Source organism: Suncus etruscus, chromosome X (genome assembly GCF_024139225.1).
Source record: "Suncus etruscus isolate mSunEtr1 chromosome X, mSunEtr1.pri.cur, whole genome shotgun sequence".
Lineage (NCBI taxonomy): Eukaryota > Metazoa > Chordata > Mammalia > Eulipotyphla > Soricidae > Suncus > Suncus etruscus.
In genome coordinates this window covers 109,453,284-109,470,526 of record NC_064868.1, presented here as the reverse complement: position 1 = coordinate 109,470,526, position 17,243 = coordinate 109,453,284, and the positions used below count along the sequence as shown (strand labels likewise).

The 17,243-nt window shown below is 34.7% G+C and overlaps 1 pseudogene; it reads right to left on the bottom strand.

Moving 5' to 3' along the window:
• Nucleotides 1–13,303: 13,303 nt before the first annotated feature.
• Nucleotides 13,304–14,024, bottom strand: LOC125999102 (60S ribosomal protein L21-like; annotated as a pseudogene).
• Nucleotides 14,025–17,243: the final 3,219 nt, after the last annotated feature.

Sequence of the window (17,243 nt, the reverse complement as noted above, 5' to 3'; positions counted from 1 at the left end):
CTGAGCGCTGCCACGTGTGACCCAAAAAAAAATTGATTGAATACCAGAAGGCTGTATTGATGCTATAAAAACTCTAAAGTTAATTATGATCCTTACTAATGCCCTATGATAATAGAATCTCATCACTGTCTATAGTTTTTACTTTTTGAAAATATGATCACATTACCATATATATGCAAAACATCCTAAATAACATAGTGTGCATGTGGGAATAGAGTACTTCTCTTTTATGGGGGGTGGATGGGGACTGTAACCCAGCAGCGCTCAGGAATACTCCTGGAAGTGCTCAGGGTACCAGATTGGATGCAAGAGATCAGTCTGGGCCAGCTGTGTGCAAGGCAAATGCCCTACATGCTGTGCTAATTAATGCTCTGGCCCGAACACTTCTCTTCAAGGAAACTTACAACCAGAGAAAGCAAAGATTCCCAAATTTAGGACAAACAAAGCTCTGCACTATAGACAATGACAAGTTCCTTAGAATGTACTGATGCTTATTTAAAGTAATTCACTTGATAATATTTTATGTTTGTATCTCAGTTATTTAAATACAAATAAGTTATCTAAAACATTTTTAAGAATTAAAATGTAATTCAATGATTCTTAGATGCTAAATTGAATTTTTTTAAAAAAATCGAACTCAATATCCAAGGCCTGTGAATCAAAAAGTACCTTGGCTTTTACTCCCCACAAGAATATATCAAAAGACCTAATTGGGAGTCTTATATTGTATATGGAAGCTCAATACCTGTATAACAATGCATCTTAAGATGTGTATTCCTAAATATACAGGTAGCCTCCTCCACCACTTGTTTTATATGAATACCTTTTCTTTTTCACTCAGTTTTATTTATTTGTTCTATTTTAATATATACATTTTTCTCTATCCTTATCATTTTTGGTGCTGCTTGGTACAAAAAGCCTTGACTGGAGCAAAAGCTCAGAACAAAACCAGACAACAGAGACTGTGTGTGCAGCCTGTCATCCTTACCCAGAATAGCACCAGCAACACAGTATGACACCATATGTTTTTGTATGGGCACAGTAAAAAAAGGGGAAACCATAGACACAGAAACAAGATCTTATCTTCTAGGGATAAGAACTCACTTTTTTAAAATATATTTTTTATTTAAGTAACATAATCATATTTGGGTTACAGTCATAACCAGAACACCCCCCTTCACCAGTGCAACATTACCCCCTTCCCCCTTCCCATCCCCTGCCTGTATTCGAGACAGACATTCTACTACAGTAGTTTTTAAGTTCAGTAAGTTGTATTTTTTTCCTTAAAGGATAAGAGTAAAAAAATATAGTAAAGGTGTGATAGTGGCAATCGCCAATGTTTGCATAGGTCCAGAAAATGGAGAAAATGGAAAAAAAATCCTTGACCTGATGTGGAGCATCCTCTAGTTTCAGCATATCATTAAATGCAGAGCGATCTGCAGTGCATGCAGACTGTTGCTGAGTCGCCTGGGTGTTGGGTGTACTCTTTGGAGTAAGTCAATGCCAAAGCAGTGGTAGGTCTTCTCTGGTAGAGGCTTGGATCCTGAGAATGTTAAAGACAATTGTGGTTGTTTCCATAGTTCAGGTGTGTGTGGGCGATGCTCATTCTTCTGAGGCCTAAGCCAAATCATTATGCCAATAAGAACTCACTTTTTATAGAAGGGTGCCTCCCATCCTGAACATGTGTCATGTGGATACAACGCAGTCCCCAGGAGATTGGACAGTGTTAGTCCAATCCCGAACTCTAGATCCCCAACTAGAAATGATACAGTTCAGGGCAATACCACCAGGAACTAAGCTCCATTGGGAGATTTATAACACTGCTCTGGCACCAACTTGTTCCAGTTTTGATATGACAACGAAGAAAGGAAAACTTGACCTAAGACCAGGCTGTCCTATCACATCACCTAACACTAAATGGAAATCAGAAGAGATATCGTCCTGTGAACTGTGAAAAATAAGAGCACCAACAACAGAAAACTAACTTTGACAACTGTGACTTAACAGAACCTACCTTGGGACTAATAAGGAAAACCCTAACCTAGGCTGTAGCCCAGGACACATAAAAACAACAACAACAACAACAACAACAATATGTCTTATTGCAGAGGTCCAACTTGGACAACAGAGACTGAGCAGAACCTTTGGATCCATAATATCCTAGGCTTCGGCTTAAGGACTGAACGAAAACAGGGAGCAGGTGTTACAGAAGACTGAACACAACAACAACGATGGATAGGAACCTCTAGAACCTAGAGACTCTATCCTAGACCCTGACCTATAACCCTCACAAATACCAAGATCGCTAGCTACAGTGAGTTGATTTTCTCACCACACAACCGAGAGGAAACTTTCCTGGCATCACAAAAAAAGCCTTTGAGATGGGGTAATGAGTATATATGGAGCCAGGGGTTGATCCCATGATGGTATGCTTCAAGGATGGAGAAACCCTGAATCTCTTAGGCCACGGGAATTCCCTTTCTTCCCCAATGCTTACTGCTCCTATGGAAAAAAATAAGTGGGGGCAACGCCAAACCCTGCCACTCCAGCACCCATACTTTTTCTTGATTTGTTTTGATTTTCTAGTTTTTTACTTTATTTTCCTTCTCTTTTTTCTTCCACTTTTCTCTTTCTTTTTCACTCTTGTGGTTATTATTTAGAGATTTATTTTTATTTGCCAGGTCCATTTTTTTCTTTTTCTTCCATTTTTCTTTTTTTCTCTCTCTTCTTTCTTTTTTTGGTAGTTGTCACCAAATTTTTCTCCCTTTTTCCTTATCCTTTTAATCTCCAATGACGGTGGAATGGATACTCAATCTACAACAAGCTGTAAAGTGGAGACCAGTTGCACTAACATTCTGGGGGGTAAAGGAGGGAGATATGGCATGCATACCGGAAACAGGGGTGTAGGAAGGACAGCACTGGTGATGAATGGCCCTCATTCATTGTCACTATGTACCATAAATGATGCAGAGAAAAATTCGTAATGCCCTTTGGTCACAGTAAAAATAAAAAGAATCGATATTTTGGTAAAAGATGAATACTTTGGTGGATATGTTAATTTTAGATGTTTTAAAATTAATCAATATTCAACTACCAAATATTTTGCAAATATAAAATTTAGTTCAAATGTTTTATTAGTGTTAGAGTTGAGATTTTATAAATTTTCTAATTTGGATGAATTTATTCTCTGTACTTTTAAGAAGTTTATACTTTTATTTTATTTAATGTACAATGACCTAAATAAAAGAGTTTCATTCTCATTAAAGAAGACTGAATTAGCATAAAATCAATCTTATAAAATTAAGAGGGAAAGTACAGTAGACAAAAGTATAATAATATGCTGACAAGTAGTACATAGTATTTTTCCCAGCATTAACTTTAGTAATACTTGAAATATTAGAGTTATAGAGTTATAATGATTACCATTATCATCATTTGTCTCATTCAGTAGGAGACTATGTACCATACAATGGAAGTTATTATGATAACGAACTTCAAAATTATTGTACAAAACTTTTGAAAAGAGCATGGAATAAATACTAGCTTATATTTTTACTAGGAATTTTTTTGTTTTGTTTGTTTGCTTTTTATTAACAAGCACTGGCAAGGCAGAAACTTCTTTAAAAACACAAATATTACTTTACCGAGTCCAATTACTGAGCTCCTTACCTAGTTAATTTTTTTAGGTTTAAATATTTTATAATGTCTTATAAGAAAAATTTCATAACAAAAGAATATTTAAAATACCATTTTCCTTTGTAAACTTACTTCTTAATTAAAAGTAATTATTCTACATTTGAGAAATATTACCTATCTTCATATAAATGAATTATGTTCTCTCATGCAAGCATCCTCTGGAATTAATTGTTTTGTAAATTTTTAAAGAATATATGTTCTTGATTATCTTACACTTGATTTTATTTGAATTATATTTCATGAATAATAAAAATAAAACCTCAAAATATTAATATGCATCGTGTTACATCATTGTGCTCCTATATCATATCATAGATTCTAAGTAATACTGGGAAATTCTAACTACTTAAATCATGCTTATTCTTTTATCAAAGAACTAGGGCTATCTAAATTCATATTGATATTTTGAATATTTAGGAGCGTAAAAGGATAAAGCCTTTTAATGTCTGTCTATAGAATGTTTCATTTATCTAATGATTATGTAAATGTCATCAAACCAAAGTAAGGTAACTATCTCCATTATACACTCTCTTCTCTGCAAATAATATAATGCTCTATTATGTAAATTATAGTGTATAGCATTGGTATGCTTTTCATAAGCTATAAATAAATAGGACCACATGTAACCAATGTGAAAATGTTTTCTGATAATCTATAGGTACTATTTTTTTTCTTTTTTGATTTTTGGGTCACACCCAGCAGCTCTCAGGGGTTACTCCTGGCTTTATGCTCAGAAATCGTTCCCGGCAGGCTTGGGGGACCATATAGGATGCTGGGATTTGAACCACAGTCTTTCTGCATGCAAGGCAAATGCCCTACCACCATGCTATCTCTCTGTCCCTAGGTTCTATTTTTATTTCTTTAACATAATATTGGTAACTTCATAACCCCATCTTTAAAAAATCAATTTACTTGATGAACATATTGCTTTATTGTGCATGATGTAAAGAGACATTTTCAATTGTTTCTTATAGAAATTATAGACTATATTAATGTAGAACATACAATGTCATGGTAAGGAGACTGTCATTGAATAATATAGACTACTACCAGAGGAAATATATAATTACAAGTAATTAGAAATTGGATTAAATTAAGGTGAAGTGGAATATTATTCAGTGTGTAATATAATAATCATTGTAAGGATACTTATTTGTGTAATGTATGATATTAATACTTGCATAAATTATTTCTTATTCAAATATCTAATATGTATCTAATTATATACGTTTTTCTATACAAATGCATTATTTGGAAACACAGAGTGGGAAGCAGGCAAGGTTGGAAGAAGATATATTGACACTAAGTCAATAACGAATGTTTCTCTGCTATCTCTGAACACAAGCCCAAACTATAAAACATGTATATCTGGTTAATTATCTGAAACAGTGATTTTGTACTGCTTCAGTAACCAAGCTTTTCATGAATCATCAATGTTGCATATAAGCCCTTTGGATGGGCTTGGATGGTGGTGGATGGTGATGGAGGGATGAGAGGCCTTTCTCCTCCAGCTCGGGCCATGTGTATGCAACTCCCTCTCCAGCCAGTGGGTCAGCAGCTTTCAGAAGATATCAGCTTTATTCATGCCCTAGCCACCACATGTGTGACCTGTCATAAATATTTACACTGGATCCCTATTCAGCCCTGCATTGTAACTGGTTCCTCAGCCATCTCCTCTCCATTCATCTTCCTTGCTCAATCTCTCCCCCAAACTCCTCCTCCAAATCTCCTCTTCAAATCCTCTAATCTATCCCCCCACCCGGCCTTCCGGCCAAACCTTTTGTAACCCCTCAAAGACCCCAATCAGAAATGGGCAGGTCTTTCTTGCAGGTAAGATTACAGGAAGAATGGGGGTTGGGCAACTATCTCCCCCTCCTTGAATATTAATGAAGGTTAGTAAACTTTTGTAATCTCTCATCCCTCCATCACCATCCACTACCATCCAAGCCCATCCAAAGGGCTTATATGCAACAATCAAGATAGTGATGTAAGCTGTACAAAGTTACTGTACAATAAATCTACAGAAAATCAAAAGAATTTGTGGAAGTGGAAAGTCAAAAGGTCATGGAATTAACCAGTGGGAAAATGCAATGTGTAGTTTTTTTAACAAGGAAAATATAATAAATTAGATTTTGAATTTATTAAATTTAGCTGTGCTTTATTTACATATCAGAAAAACCTATTTGGAAACCTGTTGACATCTGTAATATCCATGTCTTCTACTTTTAAAAACAATAACTTATAGTATTATAAATAGTAACAGTTGGGTTAATTATCATAAATACTAATGTTATATTTATTCTTTTATTCTGAATGAGTATAGTGTTTGAGAAGACATATCTATTTGCTATAATGACATTGGCAAGAATTGAATGTTTTCTCCAACCTATATGTAGTTTAAAAATCAAAACAGCAGTAAGTGAAAACATTTCTATTATGGGCATGAATCTTATCCTTCAAGAAAAAATAACTCAAAAAACTCAAATTTAAAAATTTTAAATGAAAAATTCTTGTGCCCATTTGTGTTAAAGTACTGATGGATGCAAACTGCTTGTGATATTCTGTCATCTACCCTTATCCCAGCTTCATAAACCTGCAAAAAGTTTGGTAGTAACTGCTAGTGAGTGACACTAAATCTCCTAAACTTTGACAGGCATAATACTTTGATAAAATAGGCTTCTTTATCTGTAATGTTATCATCTGTCAACCGAAGTGATATGATGTCACATCAAGGACAGAATATAATATGATTTGACTATGGATACACCAAGCTTTCTTTTGCAAGAAATAATCCTATTTCAAAATATATGACAAGTACTGTAATTAAAGTACTTATGACAAAATAGCATAATTTATCAATATCGCAAACATAATTGCAACATGATTAGTCAAAATAATTGTGATTAAACCACTCTGTAAGTGCTGTTTAAAAGAAGAAAAATATGAAATGACAGGAAACAGTACTTATTCACACTTAAACTTGGGAAAATTTTATACCCAATTAATTGTATTTAAAATGCTTTTCCATTTTTGTTTTGATTTTACTAGGCTATATGAGTGTAACTCTTCAGTTATATGCATTTTAAATAAATTATGCCACTGATCTTTCATACATTTAAAATTATGATCCTATCATCATATATCATGCTAAAATACATTCACAAGGGGCCAGAGAGATAGCATGGAGGTAAGGTGTTTGCCTTGCATGCAGAAGGACGGTGGTTCGAATCCCCGCCTCCCATATGTCCCCTGTGCCTACCAGGGGGGATTTCTGAACATAGAGCCAGGAGTAACCCCTGAATGCTGCCAGGTGTGACCCAAAGACAAAACAAAAAAAAATACATTCACAAATAGTTGTCTAAGATCCTCATTTTATTTTTTTGTTTTATTTTTTGTTTTTCGGCCACACACAGTGATGCTCAGGGGTAACTCCTGGCTATGTGCTCAGAAATTGCTCCTTGCATAGATGATCATATGGGATGCCAAGGGATTGAACCGCAGTCCATTCTAGGATAGCTTGTGCAAGGCAGAAACCTTACCACTTGTGCCACTGCTCCGTCCCCCTCATTTTATTTTCTTTGAATAAACCTAGATTATATAAGTATATTACAAAATATTTTGTTATTGTCTATTTGAAGCTACTTATATTTATTTCAATCATTTTATTATACTATTAACTATATCATTTTAGAATGGATGTCTTAGGCTTGTATATTTTCCATTTGCAATTTTATGAGAATATTCAATAAACTATGCATCTATATTTATGAATCTGTTTTGATTGTTGTAAACATACAGATTGGTTAGAAAACTAGCATCGATTATTGTCCCTTGAGAATAAATTACTTTTTATGTTATATCATATATAATATATGTCATACTATCACAGTATTCAAATTCATAAATCATTGTTCATGCAACTATGAACAAGTCTATAAAAGTCTCTATGTCTCCAAAATCTTATTTATACATTATTATTTTATTATTAATGGGCCATTTCTGATTATTCACAGACATAATGCAGTACCAGAGATCAAAATAAGGTTCTCAGGCATGTACATCATGTGTCCTAACCCTTTAACCACATTCCCTGTTTTTATAGTTACTGGTTGTTGTTTTTTTTACTATCACAAACAACTTTTGTCTAGTGGGCTGAACAATATGTAATTCTTTAAAACTAAATATTTACTAGAATGATCAACTAATCTTACAAGTAATTAGAGCATAATCAGCCTCATTCAATTTAAATAAAGCGAGTGAGCCCAGGCGAAATCATGGCTTGGAGACAAAAAGAACATTGACCATCTGTGGTAGGAGAGGCTATAGGTTATTAGGCATGTTTGGACTAAATAAAGTGCCATTTTGAACTTAAATAAAGTATTTAAGGTTTGACAAGAGTGCTGCTTCTCTACTTAGTTCCTGCCCCACTTAGTATTTCTTCTAGTTAAGAAGCTTGACCACAACATATAAAAATAACACCACAGTACAGATGCCTCAATAGGAAAACAACAAATTCTGACCACCCTTTGTGACTGAAGATGCTATTTCTGAAGATGCAACTGATCAGGACTTTAAAGAGAAAATGTTAAGGCTTTTCACAAACTCAAACTATGGAACAGAGAGTCCATAAGACTTGAGGATATGAGAATAGGAATGAGAAAACTTCAAATAAAATATCAGGACTGAACAAGTGATAAGTGAAGTGTAAGCCTTACTAGAAAGCCTCACCAGCAGTTTAATAGCTGCTGAAGATAGAATCAGTGAGCTGGAAGATAGGCTACATAACGTCTCCACTCAGCAGACGAAATTGGCAAATACTCTTAACCTAATAGAAAAGGTAAATTTCCTCAAAATAAGTAAACAGATCTTTGGGTTCTTACAGGGATAGAAAGAAAAACCCTGTGAAGAAGCAAGACATTATCACTGAGAAATTCATAGAGCTGAAGAAGTCTTGCATTCATATTCTGAATGCCCAAAGAGTACCAGTAAAAGAGATCAAAATAAAAGCACCGAAAGCAAATTGGTAAAAAAAGAAAAAAAGATAAAAGAAAAACATAGACAGATTGAATAGTAAAATCAACAAGATCAAAAATGGAAATTATAGGAGCTGGTGTGGTGATGCAAGTGGTAGGGCATTTGCCTTTCACATGCTAAGACCACAGTTTGATCCCCTGGCATACCATAGTTTCCCCCAAGCCAGGAAGATTTCTGAGTGCATAGCCAGGAGTAACCCCCGAGCATCACTGAGTGTGGCCCAAAAAGTAAAAGAAAAAAGGAAATTACATACAAGGAAGCTAACTACTTACAGCAGATTTATCTCAAGCAAGCCTCCAGGCCCAAAAGAAGTGGTGGTATATAGTAAAATATATGAAAGAAATTATTTACTAAGAATACTTCACTCAGCTAGACTTTCATTCAGGTTTGAAGGAAGATGTACACACACACACACAAACATATATATATATATATATATATATATATATATATATAGAGAGAGAGAGAGAGAGAGAGAGAGAGAGAGATATCCTATGATGATAATCACCATATCAATAGACTGAAAACAACAATTAAGAGAGACAGTGGTAAATTGGGTCAGAAAACTGAATCCAAGGTTTTGTTAACTACAAGACATACAAAGCAATACAATAGTAGTTGGAGACTTCAACACTGCTATGTCACATCCCAGAAAGCTGATACACATTCTTCTCCAATGCACATGGGATATTCTCAAGATAGACCACATGCTGGATCATAAACTTTACCTCCATATAATCGATAAAGTAGAAATTGAATCAACTATCTTCTCAGAACAAGCTGAACTAAAATTAGAACAGAATTACAGAAAGAGCTCACTACAGAACAAACAGTGGGGATAGAGACAAAATCAAAGAAGAATCTAAAGATACCTGGAAACAAATAATAAAAAAGTATCAGAGTTTGTGGATCATAGCAAAAGTATTATTAAAAAACTTTATAGCTTTGAAAGTACTCATCAGGATAGAAGAGCCTATATAAATAACTTAATGGTACAGCTTAAAAATAAAAAATGACAAAAAGTGAACCAACAATAGGGAAAGGAAGGAATAATAAAACAGAGCATAAATAAATAAAACCCTCAAAACAATCCAAAAGATCAATGAGAGCAATAGTTTGGTTTTGGAATAAATAACCATGATTGATACAGCATTAGCAAGACTCACAAAAGAGAGAGAACTTAATAAACTAAGTTAGAAATAAAAAGGGGAGGTAACCACGAACACTTCAGAAATTCTGAGGGTAATCAAAGACTACTTAAATATTAGATAAATAATTACATAAATATTGGGTATATACCAAAAAGCAATAAGAAACTGAAAGAAATGGATAAATTCATGAACTTCAATAACTTCCCAATGTTGAACCAAGGTGATCTGCAATATCTGAACAGACCTATCACTAAAGAAGAAATTGAGATGGTAATAAAATACAAATACAAAAGTCCAAGCCCAGACAGATTCCCTAGTGAATTCTTTCAGAGCTTTGAAGATGACTACTGGCAATCCTATTTAGTCTTTTACAGAAAATTGAAGAAACAGAAACACAAAATAATACAGTCACATATTCCTGATGAATAAAAATGCAATAATCCTCAGCCAAATACTAGAAAATAGAACCCAACAGCTCATCAAGAAGGCCATACACCATTAACAATTAAGAATCATTCCACAGGGGGCCAGAGTGATAGCACAGCAGTAAGTTATTTGCCTTGCATGCAGCCAACCTGGGACTGACCCAGTATCCCATATTGTTTCCCAAGCCTGCCAGGAGCGATTTATGAGTGAAGAACTAGAATTAACCCCTGAGCGCTGCCCAGTGTGGTCCAAAAAACAAAAATGAAGTATTTAAAAGAAGAAGTATCCAATAGATAAAAGAATGTTTAATATATGCAAATACATTAATATAATACACCATATCAACAAGAGAAAAAAACAAAAATCACATGATCATAGCAATAGATGTGAAGTAAGCATCTAACAAGTTCCAGAACCCATTCATGATAAAAACTTTCAAACTGATGTGGACTCAAGAAACTTTCTCAATTTTGTCAAGGCAGTTTTCTACAAACGTATTGTAAAAATTAAACTCAATAGAGAAAAACTAAAAGATGTTACTCTAAGATCTGGAACAGAGATGGTTGCTCCCTCTATCTATTCCTATTGAATATAGTGCTCGAAATACTTGTCATAGCAATTAAAAAATAAAGATGTCATGTGCACTCCGGTAGGAAAGAAAGAATGGCAGATTCAAACTCTCACTGTTTGGAGATGCCATGAAACTATATTTATAAAATTCAAAGGCTATAGCAAAAATCTTCTAGAAACAATAGATTTGTATAGGAAAATGTCATGCTGAAATTTAGTACACACAATAACATTTTTCAAATAATGAAGAAATAAAAAGAGACATTGAATAAGCAATCCCATTTGATAGTGTGCTTCAGAATTTCACGTATCTAAGAGTCAACTAAACTACAAGAAAACTACTCTAAAACTACTTTAAGAAAAAAAAAGAGGACACAAGGAATTGGAGACATATTCCTTCCTCATGGATCGGGAAGTCAATGTCACTAAAATGGCAATTATTCAAAAACTATGTTACAGATATGATTTAATCAGGGCCAAAGAGGTGGCGCTAGAGGTAAGGTGTCTGCCTTATAAGCACTAGCATAGGACGGGCTGCGGTTCGATCCCTTGGCGTTCCATATGGTCCGCCCAAGCCAGGAGCAATTTCTGAGCGCATAGCCAGGAGTAACCCCTGAGAATCAAACGGGTGTGGCCCAAATTTAAAAAAAAAAAAAACAAAAAAACATATGATTTAATCACTATAAGCATATCCATAACAATTTTAAATAAGGGAATCAAACATCCTTGAAATCCATTTGAAATGATAAACACACAAAAATCGCCAAAGCAATCCCTGAGAAAAAGAAGATGGTGGCATCACTTTCCCAAACTTTAAGCTTTACTATAAAGCAGTAGTCACTAAGACAGCTTATTATTGAAATAAATATATACAATCAGATCAAAGGAATAGAAAATAATATTCTGAGACTAACCAGCAGGTATATGATCAATTAATAATTGATAGAGGGACAGGAAATATAAACTGGAAAAAGAAAAGCCTCTTCAATGGTGTTTGGAAAACTGGTCAACTCCATGCAAAAAATTGAATTCAGACCTGTATTTAACACCGTACACAAGAGCAAATCCATATCAAGCCTAAAACTGTACAGTGTGTAGAGGAAAACATAGGAAGAAAAATTCATGACGGGCCCGGAGAGATAGCACAGCGGTGTTTGCCTTGCAAGCAGCCAATCCAGGACCAAAGGTGGTTGGTTCGAATCCCAGTGTCCCATATGGTCCCCCGTGCCTGCCAGGAGCTATTTCTAAGAAGACAGCCAGGAGTAACCCCTGAGCAACGCTGGGTGTGGCCCAAAAAAACAAAAACAAAAAAAAAAAGAAAAAAAGAAAACTTCATGACATTGAAGCTAAAGGCATCTTTAAAGATTAAAGACCACTGTTAAATAAGTGGAAACAAAGATAAATAAATGGGACTATATTAAACTGAGACGCTTCTGAATTTCAAAGAAAATGGTGAGTAGGATACAGACACTATCTAAAATATGCAAAATCTATTCATCCAATACTCATAAGATATACTAGTCACTGATATATATTAGCAAGAAAAAAATCTGACTCCATATGAACAGACATTTCCTCAAAGAGCAAATACAGATGATCAAAAAGCACATGAATAAAAGCTCTACATAAAACAAATCATCAGCAAGATGTGACTGAAAACAATGTGATATCATCTCATATCATGGAAAGTAGCACATACAACAGAACAAGAACAATCAGTGCTGGTGTGGATGTAGAGAGAAAGGAACTCTCATTCACTGCTGAGGGGAATGTCGACTGAATGAAATGAGTCAGAGACATAGGAATAGACATAGAATAAACTCACCTATTTGTGGGATATATAATAGTAAAATATAATATGGTAATAACCAAGGACAATAGAAGCAAGAGCCAGGAGGACCAATCCATGATAGGAAGCTTGCGACCAAAGAGCTGGGATTGCAGTTAGGGTGGAAAGAGGTCCGCTAAAAAATTATGGTTGAAACCAATGATTTTTTTAAAAAAATGTGGTGCTGAAAGAGGATAAAGGGATATACGTGGAATCCCTTTATTAAAAATAGTGCAAACCACAGTGTCAAAAAGGGAAAAAAGAAAGAATAGACAGAGATGCAGTGTCTGTTTAGAGGCAGGTAGGTTCGGGGTGGGGAGAATTGGGTACATTTGTGAAGGAAAATGTACACTGGTAAAGGGTGGTGTATATTGTTTAAATCATAAACATTTTAATTAAGCACCATGATTACAAGTATGATTATAAGTCATAAACAGAACACCCTCCTTCACCAGTGCAACATTCTGTGCTTAAATACCATGGCACTTAAATATAGTAATTATAAAAATATGACTAAATCCCAACATATTCAGATATAAGGTAAAAATATAGTATAAAAATCAGATATATGGTAAAAATAAGTCTTATAACATTTAAATTTCTTTTTTTTTATAGTTCAGAGATTTTTTATTTTAAAAAAATGCCTCTCATGCCATGAATTCATAAGGAATGGGTTCCAGCAGCTCAGGCTCCTTTCCATTGATCTCACAAAATGTGCTTCTCTGGGTGGAACAGGCTGGCGCTTCAACTGAACCCAAGTTCCTTTCTCTTTGGCTTCTTTCTTTCTCTGATCATTTTCCTTCACCTGCTTCAGGAAGCTGTCTCGACCTTTAGAGTGCTTAATATGCTCAATACGAACATTAATTCTCTTTTTTTTGGGCCACACCCGTTTGATGCTCAGGGGTTACTACTGGCTAAGTGCTCAGAAATTGCCCCTGGCTTGGAGGGACCATATGGGACGCCGGGGAATGGAACTGCGGTTCTTCCTTGGCTAGCGCTTGCAAGGCAAACACCTTACCTCTAGCGCCACCTCGCCGGCCTCCAAACATTAATTCTCTTGGCAAGAATCTTGCCTTTGACTTGGTTATTTACCACGATGCCAACAGCATGCTGGGTAACATTGTAGACCCTTCCAGTTTTTCCATGGTAACATTTGTGGGGTATTCCTTTATGAGCAGTGCCCATTCCCTTTATGTCTACAATATCACCTTTCTTATAAATCTGCATGTATGTGGCCAAAAGAACAACTCCATGTTTTCTAAAGGGTCTAGAAAACATGTAGCGGGTGCCCCTCCTCTTTCCCTTTGTGTTGGTCATGACTGTGAATTTATGTTATTATTTTGCTAAATTCCTGATTAAGTTTGAAGTAGTTTCAAAATTAAGATGAGGAATCAGTGCAGAGGAGGTAATGTTATAATTTTCCAAATAGTCATCCTGGCATATGTCATGGCACTACATATGCTCTTCTGAGCAATGCCAGCGAGAAGTGATTCCTAAATCCAGATCCAGGAGTAATCCCTGAGCACAGCCATGTGTGGCCCCAAAATCTTAAAAAGGGTGGGCATCAGAGTAATAGTACAGCTGATTGGACACTTGTCTGGCAGATTGTCCTGATTTGATTCCAATGCCCCCAAAACATGCCCCAAAGTTCCACAAAAGTTTTACTCGATTTGGAAATTGGAAATTTTCTTTTATACGTTGATATTTGGAAGATCTTGATGGATTTGGTCCAAAATTAGGAGTTTACATTGTTTAGAAAAGTCTTATATATTTTCCTATACATGGATGTACATGGAATCTATGATGCTGAGTAAAATAAGTCAGAGAGAGAGAGAGAGAAAGACGCAGAATGGTCTCACTCATCTATGGGTTGTAAGAAAAAATGAAAGAAAAAAATGAAAGACATTCTTGCAATAATAACTTTCAGACACAAAAGAGAAAAAAGCTAGAACTTACAGCTCACTTCATGAAGCTCACCACAAACAGGGATGAGTTTAGTTAGAGAAATAACTAAGTTTCGAACTATCCTAATAATGAGAATGTACGAGGGAAATAGAAAGCCTGTCTAGAGTACAGGCGGGGGTCGGGTGAGGAGGAGGGAGATTTTGGACATTGGTGATGGGAATGTTGCACTGGTGATGGATGGTGTTCTTTACATGACTGAAACCCAAACACAATCATGTATGTAATAAATTTGTTTAAATAAAAAAAATTAAAAAAAAGAAAAAAAATCTTATATAATCATATTATCTAGTTCAAATAGAATTGATAAGAAAATAGGAAACTATGCTAGCACACATGGCCTCTAAACAAACATCTAAATATATAAATATTCATGAAAGTAGCACTCTTAGAGTATCAGAATTGAGATCATTCAGATTAAATTGGAAGCTCAAAATTATTTTGGTACAAGTGTACTCTCATAGCAATTTTGTGTCATTAAATTTTAGTCTCTGAAGAGAGCCAAATATTTATATCTGAATCTATTGACATATTTGAACAGTCCGTAAAATATCCCATAGTAATTAACTATTAATTTTAATATTTAATTTAATATTCAAATGTCTAAATTTAAATATTTTATATTTGAACTTAATTTTACATATTTAAATTTAATATTAAAACATATAGTTTTTTAAGTTTTTCAAGCTGATTTCATCAAATGGCCCTACAAGTAATTGGCCTCATGATTTCTTGGTATTTGCAAAAATAAGTCTCAGTTCTACATGTATATACAAAAATTAAGAGTAGTTAACCTAAAAGTTTCTAAGGAAGAATTGAGGAAGTTTTCTTCATCCCTGACATGTAGAAATAGTGACGTCATTTATATTAACTTATGTAATAGGTTATTTTTATATTTAAATCATTGTTTGATATGTATGAAGTCAACGAAAAGTACTTTCAATGTAGATCATCACTACTTAAAATGATTCACTTTATTATTCATCTGAATTAGCATTTTAAATGATACTACACTCAAGTTTTTGTAAATGACATGATTATAAATATATTAAAATAATTATGAGGATTTATTTTTTGAAAATATGTAATTTGGGCTGGAGAGTTAGCAGATTGGTTGCAACCTGTTTAATCCCTGGAAACATATGGTTCTGTAAATCCTGCCCAGAATTATCTAGGACAGTGGAATGAGTAGTAATCCTCATACACTGCCAGATGTGGTCTCAAACAAAGTGAAACAAACTTCTAAAATTGCATAATTCTCTTTTTATTCTAAAAGAAAATCTTAAACTCTATAATTTTATTTAACTGCATATGACTTTTATGCAAAATAAGGCACCCCCATTTTAGAACACAATAGTCTTCCTGGAAGATAGTCCTTATTGAAAAATTGGTAAGATTATTATTGTTATAGTTTGGTATGATCATACTCATCTGTTTCTGTTTTTCCCCTAATATTTTAATTTCATTTTGTACTCATGTTGTTTGCTTTTTATTTTCTTTTTCTACTTCTCTTATAGCAGACAAGAAAAACACCACTCAACACATCAGAGGTTTTAGAAGCTTTGGACTAATTATAAATATATTTAAATTTAATTTTATTGGGGGGTTGGGCCACACCTGGCAGTTCTCAGGAGTTACTCCTGGCTCTGTGCTCAGAAATTATTCCTGGAATGCTGGGAGGACTATATGGGATGCCAGAAATCAAACCCAAGTCAGCCCTAGGTTGGCAATATGCAAGGCAAATACCCTACTTCTGTTTAATCGCTCTGTCCCCAAATTATAAATATTTTTATTTTTATTTATGTAGTTATATGTCTATGCCATAAATAATAATTTTATATCTCCAATTAAAGGGATACTGTGTCCGCCAGATGTATCCCTTGAATTTCCCTGGCACGGAGAACTGAAAAAACCCCACGGATTCCTCAAAAGGCCTGCTGCTGAAACTTTAGCCTTGAGTGGAGAGTTGAGGAACTCCAGAAGAGATATTTCTGAAATTCATGTCATGGCACTGACATTATATTTCCTTCATATAATTTGGCTTAAATATTAATTTCTCCCTTGTATATTTACAGGCCAAAATATGGCCTCAATCAAATTTTTTTGCCCAGATAATTCTCAATACCAAAAATGAAACTAAGACAGTTTTCTTCTCTCTGTCAGTCCTATTTACATCTAATAGCCAAGTCAGGAACTTAGCTCTGAATCATTGAAGCTCCTAGCTAGGTACAAAATATACATTTCTTTGACCTGGCACTTTGCTAACTCAAAACCAACTTTTTTACTGCTAGCCACAAGCCTGTCATCCAGTTTAGCTCCCAAAATTGTATCAGCCAGGAAACCCCTTCCTTTTTGATTGCTAAATTTCTCCCTTCTGACTCAGGACCTCTTTCACCTGAGCCACCTGATAGATTATTATGTATAACTAACAGGCCTACTGTTAATATTTTTATTTTTCTAAGCTCCCATTCTTTGTCAACATAGAAATTCCTTTCATGCCTAAGGCTGTCATTTTTTCCTTTATATACTCCTAGCATGGAGATTAAATTTTGTTACATGTTTGGCACAACCTGTGT